This window comes from Rhyacophila brunnea, unplaced genomic scaffold (assembly GCF_057557595.1).
Source record: "Rhyacophila brunnea isolate RB1 unplaced genomic scaffold, BYU_Rbru_1.0 scaffold_19, whole genome shotgun sequence".
Classification (NCBI taxonomy): domain Eukaryota; kingdom Metazoa; phylum Arthropoda; class Insecta; order Trichoptera; family Rhyacophilidae; genus Rhyacophila; species Rhyacophila brunnea.
In genome coordinates, this window is record NW_028232848.1 from 23,305,372 (window position 1) to 23,323,534 (window position 18,163).

Here is an 18,163-nt window from a genome sequence, read left to right on the forward strand (position 1 = left end):
ATCCAATTGTCAACTAAATCAGATTAAAATAAATATTCTTTCTACTTATTTTCGCACTGAGCTACACGGCTGACTCAACGACACCATCTGGACAGCAAGCCAACTGAAAGATTTCCATCTTAGCGCCGGTAAAGATTAACGAAATGCATGAATATATCGCACCGTGATTGTAAAACCAAGGCATCTGCAAATTTTCCAATTTCGAGATTAAATGCAAAACAAATGCAAAAGTCGTGAACTTGATAATGTAAAAGTGAAGAACATGCAATATAATGTAGATATAAAACAAATATTATGTTTTATTTTTTAAATCTATTTCTCCTAACCAAACGAAGACTTCAAACCCTAATATATCCAAAATATGTATTTTGCAGATGCCTTGGTTTTACACTCACGGTGCGATATGTATACATGTACATTATGAATTGGAACAGAAAATAACTCATATTAGCCTAATACGAAGTAGGTACCTATCTAAACGATTAATTAATATTGACTTGTTATCATGGTAATATTCATATTATATGAATAATGTTATCGTATGTTGAAAATTATTGATGATACCCTGATGTTTGCCTTCTCCACAACATCACTCTACTACCCAAGCTTTCAAAGACAGCTTCAATCCTCCTCTACGCATTTTGCCATCATTTTTTTAGTCTCCAGTGTGGAAGTCACGTTATTCTTAGATATTTAAATTATGTTTTGTTTTCAATTGTTTGATATGCATTCAACATGCCCTACCTTAAATACAAATAAGATGTTTTTAATGATTTATTTTATATGGCGACCACACACACCAAAAGTGATTTTTTGCTAATCTTTCTAAAGATTCAAACTTAGCTAAAATTTCATAATCTCCAAAATCGTCAATGTCTAAGGAATTCTTGTTATCACTGAAATTCAACTAATCTTCACTTCTACTAAGGGTCACCGCATAAGTTACTTATATTATGTATCTTATATAGTATTCGTGATATATTTACCTTCGTTTATTAAAAAAATACAATTATTATTTAATGACAAGAAACAAATCTATTAAGAATAAACTTTATATAAGCATTACTAACATAAAATAAATAGTTAATTGTTAAACATTTAAATGTTTCTAAATGCGCACTTACACAAATTTCTACAGGTTTATTTTTCGTTAAAACATTCATTTAATTGCTGAAGTGCTTATTAGATTGCTTAGAACTTTGAATACGCAATTAACCCTTTTCAAAGCGGGGCCGGATATTTCAGTAAAGTTACTTTCGCGGTAAACTGAGAATGAAAATATGTAGGATGTGTTTTCATCTAGCTCATTTTCCGACCCTCGCCTTCTTTGGGAAAACCTCTTAAAAATTCCGCGCAAAGAAAGCTGGATAAATACGTTGTAAGTAGTAGGTCCTTTTTTCACGTTGTCATAGGTCGTTTTTTTCAGACACGATTAGCGACAAAGTATGTTTTTCTATGAAAATATAAGCCAAATAAAAGTAAAAGCCGTGTCAAAGAAGCCTTTACACCAGTGATGAGCAATATTTTTTTTTCACGAGATCCAGGCCTGCTGAGAGGTGCCAGGGGTAAATGGTAAACGAAAAATTACGAAGGGTAACGGTGCTGCTCCGATCAGTGAAGGTCGCGACACTCAGCATTGATGATAACAAATACGAAGAATAAGTATATTATCGGTTAAGTGTGATTTTTTACAGTCTAAATAAATTAATGATAATAAAGTCGAAAGTACGGTGTAACTGCATTGTTGACTGAAATCTTTTACAACAATTACGCATAATACTTAGGATAAAATTTAGTGGTTTTGGCCGCCTAAAATAATGTCTTCAAAAGTAACCTCCAAGTATATATGCCTAAAACGAACTATATAAATCAATATATTATAATATATACTTCCCGTGATGATAATATCGATGTGAAACATCAACCTTCAGTGCATAAAGAGATTTTGAAACTCAGAGTAGCAACAAAACACGGAATAATAATTATTGGTGTTAGCATCATGATCATGGCCCCCATAAAGGGGGGCTGACAGGGCTCTAACCTGGGGGCCCGGGCTCAGGAGGGCCCGGCGAGGCGAGTCGACCAGATAAGTGAGATAAACACACATCACAAATTTGCTTTAATACTAAAAAAAGTAGCCTGCGGCGCGATTTTTTTTCAATAATATTATTATTTAAAGTTATGTGGTTGTACGATACAATTTTTGATTGTGTATCAATACTCGACATCTCCATAATTCAAATGGATGTATCTATTAAAATATACAATAAAACACTAAACATACACATTAATTTTACCGCGTACGCCGTACACCATTTGGAAAACTCTACTGTAGAGCGTCACACTGCCTTTATCCTTAGCGATAGGTAGGGGGGCGCTCTTCACGATGTGGGGTCCATGATCATGATATTGGGTTGGTACTAACGCATTATTGTGAAGGTGTAATTTTAAATAGACGGACGTTATTTTATAAATTTGAATTTAGCGCCTTATAGCTTGCAAACTTTATTGGGCAGGTTGGGAAAAAGGCGTTTGCATCAAGAACAAGAATAATTTTTCTGTCTGGACACAAGAGATAGTCGCACGAGAAACTTCAACAAAAACACTAGTAGTAACGTACTAAGTAATTAAATTATTAACTAATGGATATTTTCTTTTCCGGGGTAAAAAAAATAACGTGTTTTGCTGTCTTGCCCTTTCCGATGCGTTAAAAAACAATTCTACAACCGTGTGAAACTACCAAATAAATGTGTTTCATCGAATGTGTAAATTAGTATCAAAATAAATGTGTTCGGTTAAATCCTAACCGCAACCGAAACGTCTATTATAAATTGAGATATAAAGACGTGGTGTTCTACCACTTTTAGCAAGTACCTAACTTATTGTGGCATTATAACATAAAGATACAAAAAAAACAGTATACGATGTAATAGTTTGCTAAAAACATGAAATCGTCACTAAATAACTCTGATTTGGTCATTGTTAGGAAAATAAAATTTAAGCTTTACTTTATTAACATAAATCTAGGCTATAATTATTATTTAAAATAAAGATGGAAAATTATGCTTGTCTAATTCGGAACAATTAGATAGTGTTCAATTGTATGAAAAAATATTGTAAATATATTACTTTATGGTACAGTTCGGTTATGAGGAATACAGCGGAAAACACGTTTTGAAAATAGCCGATATACTAGATTATTTGTTAGGTTAACCTAACCAAACCTAACCTAACCTAACCTAACCTAACCTTACCCAACCTAACCTAACCCAAACTAACAAATAATCCAGTATATCGGGTATTTTCAAAATGTGTTTTCCGTTGTATTCCTCATCACCGAACTGTACCTTTTATTTAATTCATTTATGGTTTTAGTGTTATCTAATATTTTCAAACACAAAATTAATACAGTTCCCATTAACTTCTGACTAAGATACCTAGTTTTACCATTTTGTATTAAAGAAAATGTAGATATTCAAAAGCTACCTCAAAAACAGTGAAAATCAAGTTATCTAGTAGTTGTAGTATTGAGTTAACGAAGTGGAAAATAGCAGAACACAGTGCGAAGAAAAGATAATCTCTGGAGAAATACAGTGCTGTTGGTGTCACTACTGTGGTGTTCGATGTGTGGGTTATGGTGTTGAGGATGATGATGAAGAAGTCGAAGATGTATACAGGAGCAAGTTTTATTTGCAGCGTAACGATCGGTACAATAGTATAAATACAATTACAGTACATGTAATCTACTGAGATAGTTACGGGCCAGGTACTTAGATTCGAGTGACATTTTGATAAATTATTATTCGTTATTTATACAGTCAAAAGTAATACATAAACATTTTATTCCCGTACATATTTATATTGAACGAGTCAGCGGTTTAAATACGAGTAGCTTGTGAATTTTATTTATTATTACAGTAATAATATAATATGATACTATGGGAAAGGATTATTCGACTAATTTTCCATTGCGACACCGTATTTCATATCGTCAATCAATCTGCTGATCCAGCGAAACAGTAAACTTGTTTACGGTTATATGAGTCGCTGAGAAATTATTATTGCGGTCGAATAATTTGATACATTAAAAAATAGATATTTGATCACTAATATACTGACAGCTACAGTGCTATTTAAAAAGTAGTTAGAAAACATCAAAAAGGTAGACTAAGAAGCCAATGGATCGACGAAATAGATCCGTTCTACGGAAGTAGGTACTTGCTAGAGATTATTTTAAGAGCAACAGCAGTGAATTGGTGTAGGTTGATGATGATAATTATGACCTATAAAAAGTGTGTTATTTGACGTGGTACCTCGGCTGGTATATATTGGATTTTATTATTAAGCATCACGGTCACTTTATCGTTTCATTAGCAGCGAAAAATATACTGAAAATGCTGAAACATAGCTAAGAAGCATTACGCTAAGCCACCACGCAGTGTCTCGGTCAGCATGGAGCGACATAATAATATATATGCCAAAGAAACTCGTTTAGAAGAACAAAGTCGAGGGTAAGTAGGTACGTGTTGGTAAGTGTCAAGGCGTCCTTTCTCTTACTATAGTGTGTTTATACTTTGCAGTGTCTTTCTGAGAACATTACTCACGATCACTGGAAAATAAGATTTGCATTCACAATGGGATATCAAGAAAGCGTAATATTATGATATACTCGGCAGTTATACGTATATATATATATATATATATATATATATATATATATATATATAAATATTGTAATATAATAATATGTAGATACATAGTATAATGAACGCATAACATGTGATGTACATCACTTATACAATTTTGATTTTTATTACATTACCGTTTCATGTTTATATGTGTGCATGTGCATACATGAGAGCTTGTAGTACACATTGTTTTTTTTTTTGTAATACTACAACCTAATCAAATCAACCTAGGCAAATCGAGGAGAATCATTAGGTGTATATAGAAATAGGTATCTAAACTTAGTAATAACGGAAATATCTCTCCATTAAAAGATTGAGTTACTGGTTGGAAAGAAAATGTATTGATTAATATAAAAGGTTTAACAGACCTGATTTTTTTTTGCCGGATTCGCGATGTCTAGTTTACTTCCGTTGTCCTTGGCCAGTCATTCGCGATTTTCGAAAGTTGTCAGGTGTATGTATATTTAAATGTATCTAAAACCGTGGACACGCAATATTGTCTATTGAAGTATGGCATTTAAATTAGATTTAGTGGTACTTATATATTTTGTTAGTAATGTATCCATACAACACATTTCTTAGATATTGCAGTCATGAAAGGATGATAAAAAATACTGTATAAAAAATGGGGCGGCATTTTGGCACTGCTTAGGGGCGGCATTTTGCCTAGCGACGTCACTGGGCGGCAGGTTATATGAAAGTATGGTGAAGCAGGCTAGTATGGTGAAAAAGTATGGTGAGGCGGGCTGGTAATCAATTTGTGGCAAAATTTGAACGTTAACATTATATTATACGGGGACCCTACACGTAAATGGACGTGGAGAAGCCCGACAGGAAGGACCAGCGAAATCGATTACATCCTCGCTGACAGAAAATATACATTTTTAAACTGTAAGGTGATCAATCAGTTTAACACCGGCAGTGATCACCGGATGGTGAGATGTAAGATAAGATTGAACGTCAAATCAGAAAGATCCAAACTGCAGAAGAAGTCAAATGCTCGCGTATACATGCAGAACAATACTGAATTCCAAAATGAACTCAAAAATGCACTATCGGCTTTCTTAGATGAGAACGAAACCGTTTCCCTATCCAACGCGGAGGATATAACGAATATTATTCTACAATGTGCAGAAAAAACAGGCGTAAAAAGCTCAGAAGTTACACCTTCCACCAAGCTTTCGAAGGCAACATTGAATCTTATGGAGCAGAGAAGGAAAACCAAGAGCGATAGACAGGCGCAAAACGATATGGAGTTTTCATCACTTTGCAAAACCCTCCGAAGGAAGATTAGAGAAGACCTTCGTAAATTCAATGTAAACCTCATACAAGCAATTGTGAAAGCAGGCAGAAGTTTAAACAAAAACAAGCAATGCTTGTCGATAGGAAAACGTCAAATCACAGCACTAAAAGCAAAAGATGGTTCTATCGTCAGAAATTGGGAACACTTGTTAAGCCGAGTTGAAGAGTTCTACAGCGATCTCTACAGTGATGACACTGACAATACGACTATAGACTTAGATCTTCAGAGAAATGGAAATTCGGAAGACCATACTCCAGAAATTACATCCTGGGAAGTAACCCATGCTTTAAATTACATGAAAAGTGGGAAAGCCCCCGGGGAAGACGGTTTAACGATAGATATCTTCAAAAAAGCAGGAAAGGATGCAAATGAAGTACTTGCACAATTGTTCACAGCCTGCATATGCAAAGAGGATGTCCCAGAGGTATGGAAAAATGCCAGCATTGTCATTCTTCACAAAAAAGGTGACAGAGAAGACCTAGCAAATTATCGTCCAATAAGTCTACTCCCTATTCTCTACAAGACGTTCACAAAAATTCTCTCAAACCGTCTGCAAAATGTACTAGACGAGAACCAACCGAGAGAACAAGCCGGATTTAGAGGAGGATACAGCACTATGGACCATATCCAAGTCGTCAGAGAAATCATAGAGCGGTACCAGGAATACAAACTGCCACTATGCATGGGTTTTATAGACTATGAGAAGGCGTTTGATTCGATAAAGAAATGTTCAATACTCGACGCACTCAGAAAACAAGGAATCCCTGGACGCTATATAAATATTTTCAATAATATATACAGTAGCGCAACAGCATCTGTAAATCTCCATAAACCATCGCGCAGATTTCCTATCAGCAAAGGAGTCCGACAAGGTGATACAATCTCACCTAAACTATTTACAGCTACCCTTGAAGACTTATTCAGGCAACTTGACTGGAATGACAAAGGGATCCCCATAAATGGAGAATACCTGAGTCATCTGCGCTTTGCCGATGACATAGTAATTTTCTCGCAAGACTCAGAAGACCTCCAAAGCAGAATGCAGGAACTCGCTGAAGTAAGCATTAAAGTAGGTTTGAAAATAAATGTAACAAAGACGAAAGTCATGTTCAACTGCTTTGCAGGCCAAAAAGAGATCCTCATCAATGGCACTCAGCTTGAACAGGTGAAAAGCTACATCTATCTGGGACAACAAGTATCTATAGATGGATGTATATTTGATGAAATTGTTCGCAGAGTAAAGCTAGGCTGGAGTGCTTTTGGCCGCCTGAATAATGTCTTCAAAAGTGACCTTCCACTGTGCCTAAAGCGCAAAGTGTTCAACCAGTGTGTGCTTCCCGTGATGACATATGCGTGTGAAACATGGACCCTAAGTAAAAGAGAGATCCAGAAACTTAGAGTAGCACAACGTGGTATGGAGAGTTGCATGCTGGGCATAACGCGAAAGGACAAAAAGAGGAATGAGTGGATAAGGAAGCAGACAAGGGTTTGCGATGTAATAGAGTTTATTAAAAGCCTTAAATGGAGATGGGCTGGACACATAGCTCGAAGAAGAGACAATCGTTGGACAAATCTAGTCATCCAGTGGTATCCAAGAAGTACAAAACGTCCACAAGGTAGACCTAGAGGCCGCTGGATCGAAAATCAAATCAATGAAATGATAAAGTTCTGCGGAAGTACGTGGCAACGCAATGCACAGGACCGAGAGAAGTGGAAGCAACTTGAAGAGGCCTTCATCCAGCAGTGGATAGATTCAGGCTGATGATGATGATGATGATACGGGGACGTTATAATGACCAAAGTAAATCCTCTGTGATGCCCTGATTTTTTTTATCGCGTCGCTATTTCTTGTAAGTTGTCGGCTATTGTTGGTCTGCTTCATTCAGCTGTATGAGAAAGCCGATTTCTTGCCCCTCTTTTAATTTAATACCTCTATGACTACAATAGACCATGAGGCCTAATAACAGTTACTACTGTTAGTCTGCCATTCCAAGGAAGAAGGCATTAACTCGCAAAATTTGTGAAATTGAGTTATGAATGCCATCCGTTCGGTAATTTTGAAAGCTATAATATTCTGTTTACTTTAAAATCAGTATTATCACTAAAATACCGTTAAAACCCTTAATGAAAAAATGGACATCTGCTGAAACGATACACATTTCTTAGCAAAAAGGCAGTCAATGCACCTATGTATTGCAGTTACTGCTTGTTTATTATTACTTTGTTTGTATTTTAACATTATACTAATAAAAAATATCACCGTTTTTTATTTGTTCGCAGAACAAAATTTTGAAGAAAAAAAACACAAACGTCATTTATCTCGAAAGTGTGTGAGTCAGTTACTGCCTTCTTCCTTGGAAGGGCACTAGTGTTGTAAATTGTAAACCAGTAGTATATTTAGTAATAGAAGAGAAACAATCACAAACACAAATTTTAAAAAACGCATTTTAATCATTATCTGCCCCTTGATATTTGAGAATTTCAAGTATATGTTGTGAACTAACTCAAAGAAAAATAGGTTATGTTATAGCTCCGCAGCTTTGAATAGGTATCCACTTTCTTTATCAAACTAAATGTCCGAGAATACCATGCATAACATTAATGTTTCTTTCACATAAAATCAAAATAGCTTTTCAATTCAGTTTTGATTCAACCTTAAAGAAGGACGCATCGACTTCATTCGATCACTATATCAAATCAGACTGTTAACAAGTTTGTCTAAAACATAATCTATTATATATATTACTTTCTAATAAAGCCAGTTTAAAAATAAAAGGTGTTTATATGAAGTTGATCCCGCCGTTCCATGACAGATATGATATATTATTATAACGTATAGGTAAGTAAGTACTTCTTATAGAACTAATAACTATTTTCTACAATAATTATTAAGAATTACACCTAACTAATCACCTTTAAAACTACTGCTGTACTTAATATCGCTATCCCAACTAGAACATTATTTTCCTCATTTAGAAATCCAGTCATATCTATGTGAAGGAGTCGACATTCCGACAGGCATCTACTTACTCCTCGAGAGCGAGAAGACCGAGGGAGAAAACTGTGGGGAGAAAAAAGAAGAGGCTGTGTTCTAAAAGCACGACGCTGCCGGAGTTAATTACTAGTGAAAACTTTTGCAGTGGATCTAGTTGGCGCGGCGTGGTGATGCGTGCAAAATCGCCATAGACTTCTCTTCTTGGAACGGCCTGGATTTTCATTCCGTCTGAAGATTAAAAGCTGAAAGGATAAATGATCTTATTGCGATGAGCCAAGAAACTAGTTGGGCGTACAACTCTGTTTGTTTTTGTTACATTTCACAGTGTCAAAAGGTTCGCACGAGAGATGGGTTGTTTTAGTTTTACAGAGAGGCAATACATCAATATAATATATAATATATCGTACATCATAAATCATTCAATTATATATCATTATTAGCAATCACACATGACTTCAACTGTGTGAAATACGGAAAGTAACATAATATAACAATAACATTTCATGTAATAGTCGATTTCGCACATTCGGCGTAACATATTCGCACCCTCGCAACTAAACCGTCACAAGTCCAAATTTACGTGTTTTGAGTTAATTACTACGTTTCATTGTCTATCGTTCATAGTATATGTACCGAAAATTTCATATCTCTAAGTCATCAAATTCAAGTCAAAACTTCATTCAATATCTAAACATATTTCAAAAACACAGTACAAAAATGCGAAAGGTAAAAACTTCAAAACTGATTTTGATTGACTAATTTGGATTGTGGCAGTTTGGTTGCGATGGTGCGAATAATGAAGAAATACACGGATCCATATTACTAATTGTTAAGGGGTCTTGAATCATATTATTATTGAATGTGCATTATTTTCGAGATGTTTGTTTTTTACGAACAGTATAGTCTAATGAGGTGTGCCAGTTTCAGTTATATTGGTCCAGTAGGACACATATATATACCAATATTATTATTAGTAGGTATAGATCATAAATAATTTAAAAACATATTAGATATATGTATACTACGCTAATATGCTTTACTACTTACGCCATGTGCGTCCTCTCTAATTACGACGAAATTTACTAGTAGTATTTACATCTTGAAACCTTACATCTTGAAGCCATTTTCTCACAATCGGCTTTCGTGGTTTAAATCTTTGTATCAATTACATTAATGATTACTAACCGACGTCTGGATCTCTCAAAATTTTATTTATAACGTATGTTCTTGCACTTTACTAAACTTCTTTAATAAACCATTTTTTTCAACCACAACATTTTTGAATGTAAAATTCTTTATTTTAATATAATTTTAAAACAGCGTTAACGCAATTTGTTGAGCTCTTCAGGGTGCAATTAACGCAATACGACAAGGTGCCAAGAACTGTTAGGTATGTCCAATCAAAATGTTTTTCGAAAAAAATGCATTTGGTCGCCCGTCTACCAGGATTTCTCCAGATGTTGAATTATGCCAATCGGTCATTACATGTGTCCATATCCAAGAAAAGTATTGATAAATATTTATTACTAAAATACGAGTTAAATATTATACTTTTTAATTAAGTAAATATTTATCATTTAGAGAGTACCTACTTTTTTATTACAGCTAATGAATAAAATAAACTGTGATTCTTTTAAATGTTAGATATATTTACGTGAATAGTAAGTACTCTAGTAAATGAACGGTAATCACACGTTCAATCAGTCAACCTGCGAAGAATCTCTAACCATAAATTAAAACTTTCTCTAAAGACGCGAGTTTAATGAATACATTTACCAACGTTCTATATTCAAATGAAATTCGCGGAAAACATGATTCAACTCGGGCCTTGTTATTGAGGAAATCTTAAAAAACTAAAAATGAATAAACCGCTTTACGCGAATAAATAAATCGACTCTTAGGAATGGCTGGGAGACGTTTTCTTTCAGACGGTAATATAGGATAATCTCGCGCCCTAAAGCTTTCCCATGCACGTTTCCTACAATATGTAAGGCAATTCAGTCGATATGAACGATAACTTGTCATTGAAGAAAGTGGCTGAGCGCCTGGCAAACATGAAATAATAGTTTCAATACTGCGAAGCTTTGAGTTTGCGCCGAGAGAACATTATAACAAATTGGAGTCGTATCTTAGATTTCGTTCAATGCAACATAATGACATGCTTCAGGAACTGAATATATATGATTATACGAGTATCGACTATTATTAAATTCAAGATAAAAAGTGCATTAGAAGTTGAACAATTTAAATAGAATTCATTTTTCTTTTGGTCATTATTTTGGATAACTATAAGTCCAATGCACTCAGTTGCGCATTTATTGACATATAAGCCTGATTTTGAGACCCTCTACGTTAAAAAATTATCTAATTTTAATTTTCCAAATAAATCTTTCATGAATTTAAATTTAAAACACAAATATTCCGAAAGTAGATAAATTACAATAATAAAAGTAAATTTAATCAAAACCTTTTTTAAAAATATCATTAAAAAAAATCAATTCAATTGGATAAAGGCGGCAGATCATAAGAGTAAGGGCAAATATAAAAATATATAAGTACATCAATTTTATAATATTAAAATAACGTTGAAGATTTTGGTATAATTTAATGACTGGTTTGAAGCGCCCTTTTAAATCTTATGGCGAATCTATTGTGTCATTTGCGTTACAAAAACGCGCCACGTGATGCACTATATTATGTAGTGCTTTATGATGACTTATTTGTAGAGGAGATAAACCACAAAAACGTTGTTACATTAAAAATGTGTATTAGATAGAATAGGCGTAGGTATGGTGCCCTTTACCGGTAGGAATACTGTTGAAAAGAATACATATTATCTACTTAGGATTTTATAATTAATTGTAATAAAACTAACATAACACATGGTAATACAATATTATGGTATTTGATATTGTACAATAAAAGCTCTGGAATATAGTAAATTTAATCATAAAGCCTTTAATTAAAGTATAGTTAGCATAAAATTGCAGAATAAATACAAAATTTACTACATATAACTGGATTGGATCTACCGCTTTAGTTTGTCGTACCATAATAGTGGGACCTAGAACTAACTTGGCAAAGAGTTCATAAATCTACTTACCAACCTACACAGTCGAAAAAGAGATTAACTTCCCAATTTCACCTAGATTCACAAAGAATTAAAAAAAAATTGTTATTAATTGGCTTGCCGTTCATATTATAATTATAATTTCAACGAAATATTTGTAAAATCTTGAAATAATATCAAAATACTCAACAAATTTCGCCTTCGGTGCTTATAGGATTACAGAATGAAGCTATCAATAAAATAAACTCCTGCTTGGATTAGGAAAGATACAAAATATAACTGCTTAGTTAAGTGAAAAAATGCTTACTTTGTCGCAGACGCTATGTTGTGAAAAGGTTACGTCAATTGGCATAATAATTCGAAAAGAAGAGGCGCTTCTAAGTCTAAAAAGGTTGGACAGCCGTGATTTATCATATGATTTTCTCAGGGCACTCAAATAAGTGCTAATGAGACTAGATTTCATTAGTGAATAATTAATAATCGCTCTCATCTTGCGAGCATTTTCCTTCCGACCTGCTTTCATTCTCACTGTGGAGGAAATAGAATAAAGTAGAGGGGGTATTATCCTTCCCGGTTCCACAGAAAGCAATCAAAATAGCATAAAATCTCACTTAAGTGGAGCTTTATTTTACTATTATACACTCGTCAAAAGGGGCACTTACCCGAATGCAATACGTGCTTTCACATGACGAATTTGCATAAAAACTTAGCGGAAACGGGTAAAGCTCTCAAGTAAGTAATGATTTCGCAATTCAATTTTGAAATAAATTCTGTACGCGTTAAACACGATATTCAATTTTTAATTGTTCTACATGGGATACTAGTTAGTTTCAATGTAAGAACTTCAACTCACTAGGGGTTGCTTATATGATGTTAATCAGTTTTTAAGATTTAGAAGGGGTTAGGGAAGATATGAGCAATTTAATGTTCTTGTTCGTTTACTATTGTAACAGGAAAAATTACTATCCTCATTGAAATGATCGATATATCTCACATCTAATTATACTTTTTGGAGCAGAAGGCGTGGATGACTGACCGATATCAATTTTGACTGGCATGGCATATCATATTATTTTTATAACCATTATTTTAGCAAAATTTGAATTTCTATTGATCAAAATTATTGAGACATCAGTGTATTTTTTTTAAAAGTGTCTTAAGTAAAACGTGAGTGTATGCCCAAATAATATTATTTAAGTGCTGTTTTTGTATGTCCGAAAAAAGTTACAATATTTTTTTTTCAATATTGTGCTTTGGCATTAAAATTTTCCGCATATCTGTCAGTATTTTGCGGAAAACGACCTCTCAACGCCCACAAAGGTGATTGCGCAAAATTTAAATAAAGGTGCCCGAGTTGACTTCACTTTTTCTGATAAATCTAAAGCAAGTGCATCTAAACTGTCTACCTACCTATTTTAGTAATATTTCGATAAAATAATTTAAAAAAAACTACAATTATGAATGCAAAAGCCCTAAAACATGCATTTATTTGTGAAATATGCACTAATGTCTCAAATATACTCTAACGTCTCAAATATGCATTTATATGCACAATAAAATTTTATTTTTGGATTCTGTCTCTTTCAAAACGGATTTCTGTGCAACTCTCATAGCTGTGCATACACCCTAACAAAACATGCACTAGCATATAAATCCGGGCCCTACTAATGACACTACTCTACATTTTCCTTAAAAATATTCACATGCATCTAAATTATCGACAGGCACATAACATTCTATAAAACACATCGTACATAATAGATACTACAGCTATTCACGAACAACATACAATGAAAAAAACAAATCTAAAAAATATATAAACGTTTCGAATGTATAAACTTGTTCTAAAACCTACAAAAGTTAATCTGAATCGGAAGCTTACATACAACACAGTGTATGTGCACCGGTCCGGTGCGCGCGTAAGAGGGAGGGGGTTCAGTCCAGACCACACCCCAGGATCGGAAAAAAATACAAATAATTTAAGCAAATAGAATATTACTTCCTCTTCCTTTTTCGCCAGGACCTAATATGACTAAGAACCCAATATGACACAGAAGATTTGACTGCCAAACAGCATTCCAACGGGATACTTCACTCCTCTCGACACACCGGTGGGTCTATTCTATACTTATCGACCGCTAAAGTGATAAAGTGATAAATAGTATCAAAATTAGGGTAGGTTTGTATCAAAGTATTAGCACTTTTTGTTACAATTACAATAAGTGCTAGATTTTTACAGCAGCAAGATTTGTTACAATATCTAGTGCGGAGTGTCTGGGTATGGGGATTGTACCCGGAAAAGTGCGGTAAATAGTAGGTGGTGAATATGGAAGTAAGTGGCACCGACTAGATTTTGTCAACCGGGCTGTTTTCCGCCACTTTCAAAATTAATAAAAACCCCCCTCCAAACATCTGTGTACGCGCCTGGCCTCGGTGTATATACCTACTGCTACATAATATAAATACTAGTACTTATTATTTTTATTTACTGATATTTACCGCCACGTTACGCAACTGCTATCGACTTATTGTTACAACAAAAGTTTTTGTCAAGATTAAAAATATTAATCCCATCATTTGCGTACTATCCCAGCGTGAAACTCAGATACTTAACTAAATGCCACAGAGTCTATTAAAAATGCAGTAAGTAGATCTAGAAAAGTCGTGAAATGCCACTTAGTATCGCGGACAAAGAAGAAAGATCCACTTAATCAATAATAGACAGAGATAAAACACTTCGGGGTCATAAAATTGCATAATGCACTTTTAATCCGAGGGTATAGAGACTGTAATCATTTACAATGTTATGGTATAATAACGTTATGCAATGTCTCCTACAAAGTCACAGCGTTATGGTAATCGTCAGATTTGAGTTTTCAAAAGTTTTTACGGTCGTTGAAATGGCTGTTAAAAAATTTCACCGCCATGTTAAAAGCTATCTTGTGACATTTTCGGTAAAGCATCAACCTGGGCTATATTATTTACAAAAAGTACATTACGATATTACATTAGGGTTGAATATTTACAACTGTCAAAGCAACAGTACATAAATTATAAATACATAAATATTCATTTTCAAGTAAGTTTTACGGGAACGCAACTCGGAAGTTGTTAATTAGTTCAGTATAACCCCTATTTTACGTTTTTTAAGGGACTGAAGAAAAAAAACCTAATTGGAGGGAAAATGTATAAGGGGGGTATTGAAAAAAATAACATTTGAATTTTATGTTTCTAAAAAAATAACGTTTTATTAAAAAACAACATTCAATTAAAATTTTTATTGAAAAATCGTTCGAATGTCACAACCCAATCATTGTCAAGTGCGCGTAACTCGCATATTTTGAATATTTCCGACGTAAATCGCGGGAAAGAAAAACGTAAATGCGGGTATTAAATGTACTGAAATACATCGGGACTGAAAAAAATACACGCAATTGCCGGGAAAACGTGAACTCCGGGCACGTAAAAACGAGGTTATACTGTATTTATAAACACCTAATAAAAGTAAATACATGCGTATGAAATAAGCAAGTTTTGTGGGAGCGTTAAAATAAAGCCAGCGGTAAATGATTTACGTTTTAAACAAAAATATTATTTAAGTCGCATGTACGACCATCAGACATCTGGCCTTGCTTCTTGTATGGGATGTATGCACAGCGTCGCTGCGTCAAGCACCTACGACTTTCTACGGTAGTCATGAAGTTCATGTTCCGTCGGTGCGGCCACCTACTTTCGAGCTCCGCTCTCATATGTAGGTAACCCTCGTCTCGAGACAAAGGGTAAGCACATGGGCTGCAGGTGCCAATGGTTACATACCCTACTGCACCAGCTACTGATGGATATCACAAGTCACCGTGTGTGCGCGAAACCTATGACTGTCGTAAATACATGCTTGATGGGTATTTGGGATGTTATGAATAATGTTCATGTGCCTCTTCCTCAAAATTCCCTCTAATAGTTTAAATGCTTTGGTATTAGGTACGTATATATGACATATATGAAATTATTGTGATTATTCATCTAAATATTCTCAATAATGCTGATTTGGTGTATTTAGTCACCTATCATTGCACAATAATCTCAGAGACAATTTTTTTATGTCAGATTTTGCCAAAAATGAGTCTAGTATATGTTGTGTATCTATATTATCAGATCAAAGCTAATTCATTTTTTGAATCCATAACAAAATCCTAAAATTTCTTAAAGCACATAGCCGTAATATGTGTTAACATGAACTCCATTAACATAAAACGCCTGATAAAATCTTAAACTGTGTTTTCCCAAAGATATTCTTTTAGATAGGCCTTCATTTTTCGACAGGTATGACCAATTTCAATTTTAAGTTTACTGCAAATTAATCTGCAATGCGATATGACTTGCATGTGATTTAATCATTAGTAATATTCTTCGCGATTTGCGAGCGGTTGCGCGTCGGTTTATAAAGTTCCACCAGTTCAAATCTCAGATCTGTCAAACTCACGTGTTGTTTTTCAACGTGTGTTTGGACCCAAATCGTGGACTTGATAAGTTGAGAAAATTCGCAACTTTAATTTCTGATAAAATACATAAGTATGTGTTTTTAAACTGTTTGTTAGGTGGCCAAGATCCACATGGGATTATAGCCAATTATTTTTTTAAAAAATCTTTGTCTACGTCACTTATTCGTCATATATTTAGGCTCTATCTAGGTATATCATTACAAGACAAAAAGAACTTTTTATATATGTATTACGTTTTTAAATTTTCTGTTGAATCATATAAATTTGACAATTCTATGTATTAATAATTTATGACAAATAAGGCAATTGTCAACAAATCATTTTTTTCCTATTTTGCAACAAACAAACAAATACAGAATACTGAAATGTCATTTTGATTTCCATAGTAACGCACGTATATATTAATAATTTAGTTGCTAGGATCACCCCCTTAGCAACCAATAATAGTGGATTGGATTACGGATTTCGTCCGAAATAACTTTACATACAAAACAGAATTAACTGAAAATGAATTCAATTCTACTTAAAGATGGCTAAAAGTATTAAAAGAATGCACTGGCATCGTGTTCTGATATATTCTAAAAGTTTCAACTGTCTAGCTAGTCGGGAAGATAGTTAAAATTCGATTGCAAGATTTGTACTGGATAAACAACCACCGGACAAACAAGAATACGAGCTAAGAAAAACGTGGTAATAAATAAGGTTTGATTCAGTGTTATAGTAGAAATATATTTTTGTCTGTATGCTCTCTACCCGAATACAATGTTACATGAAGCACATATAATTTTACCTAAAATCATGATATACCTAATGGTTGATTATAAAGTGTATTGAATAAAACGCAATGGCAATATGTACTTATAATAGGTATGCGATTTGCAAATCAAGTCTGGTAAAAAAGTAACCACGGCTATAATAAAGCCAGTGCTTAACCTTAAATTCCAAATTTGAATAGAGAGTAATAACGTATTACACGCTATAAATTGGAGCGAAGATAAATCTGCGAGATTCGTCCTAGAGTCGTGTCATTCGCGTGACACGAGCTTCATTGGGTAATTTTCCACGAGGTATTCCATACATTGTTAGATTTTTTGCTAGGCTAGACTTAATGCCCACCTTCGGTTTTTATACATATATTTTTTTGTAATTTTTATATAGGTTAGCTTAATAGTAGGTAAGTATATATTATTATGTACTATGTAGTCTACCGTATAACGAAAGCATCGAACAAAATGATTAAAATTTAATATCTTATGATTTTCTGAATATTTTTTTAATATTTCCAGATACAAATCATGGGTGCCGAAAATACCTCGTCAATAAATATAACATGTTAAAATCATAATATATCAAAATTCTTAAATATGGGTAAGGTTAGTTTAGATTCCAAGCTCCTCCTCTTATGCCAAGTTCTCGCGTAGCGATTCTGCCTGTTGGACAACATTTTTAAAAGTAGGTATATTAAGTGAGACCGATAGTAATCAAGATAGCGGGAATCAAGTATGACTTAATAACATACAAGTTTGATGTGAAAATGCGAGTTGGCAACTTGATAGGCAACCAGTCGACTCGCATGAAGATTCAATGTTGAATCGAAAAACGTGGACA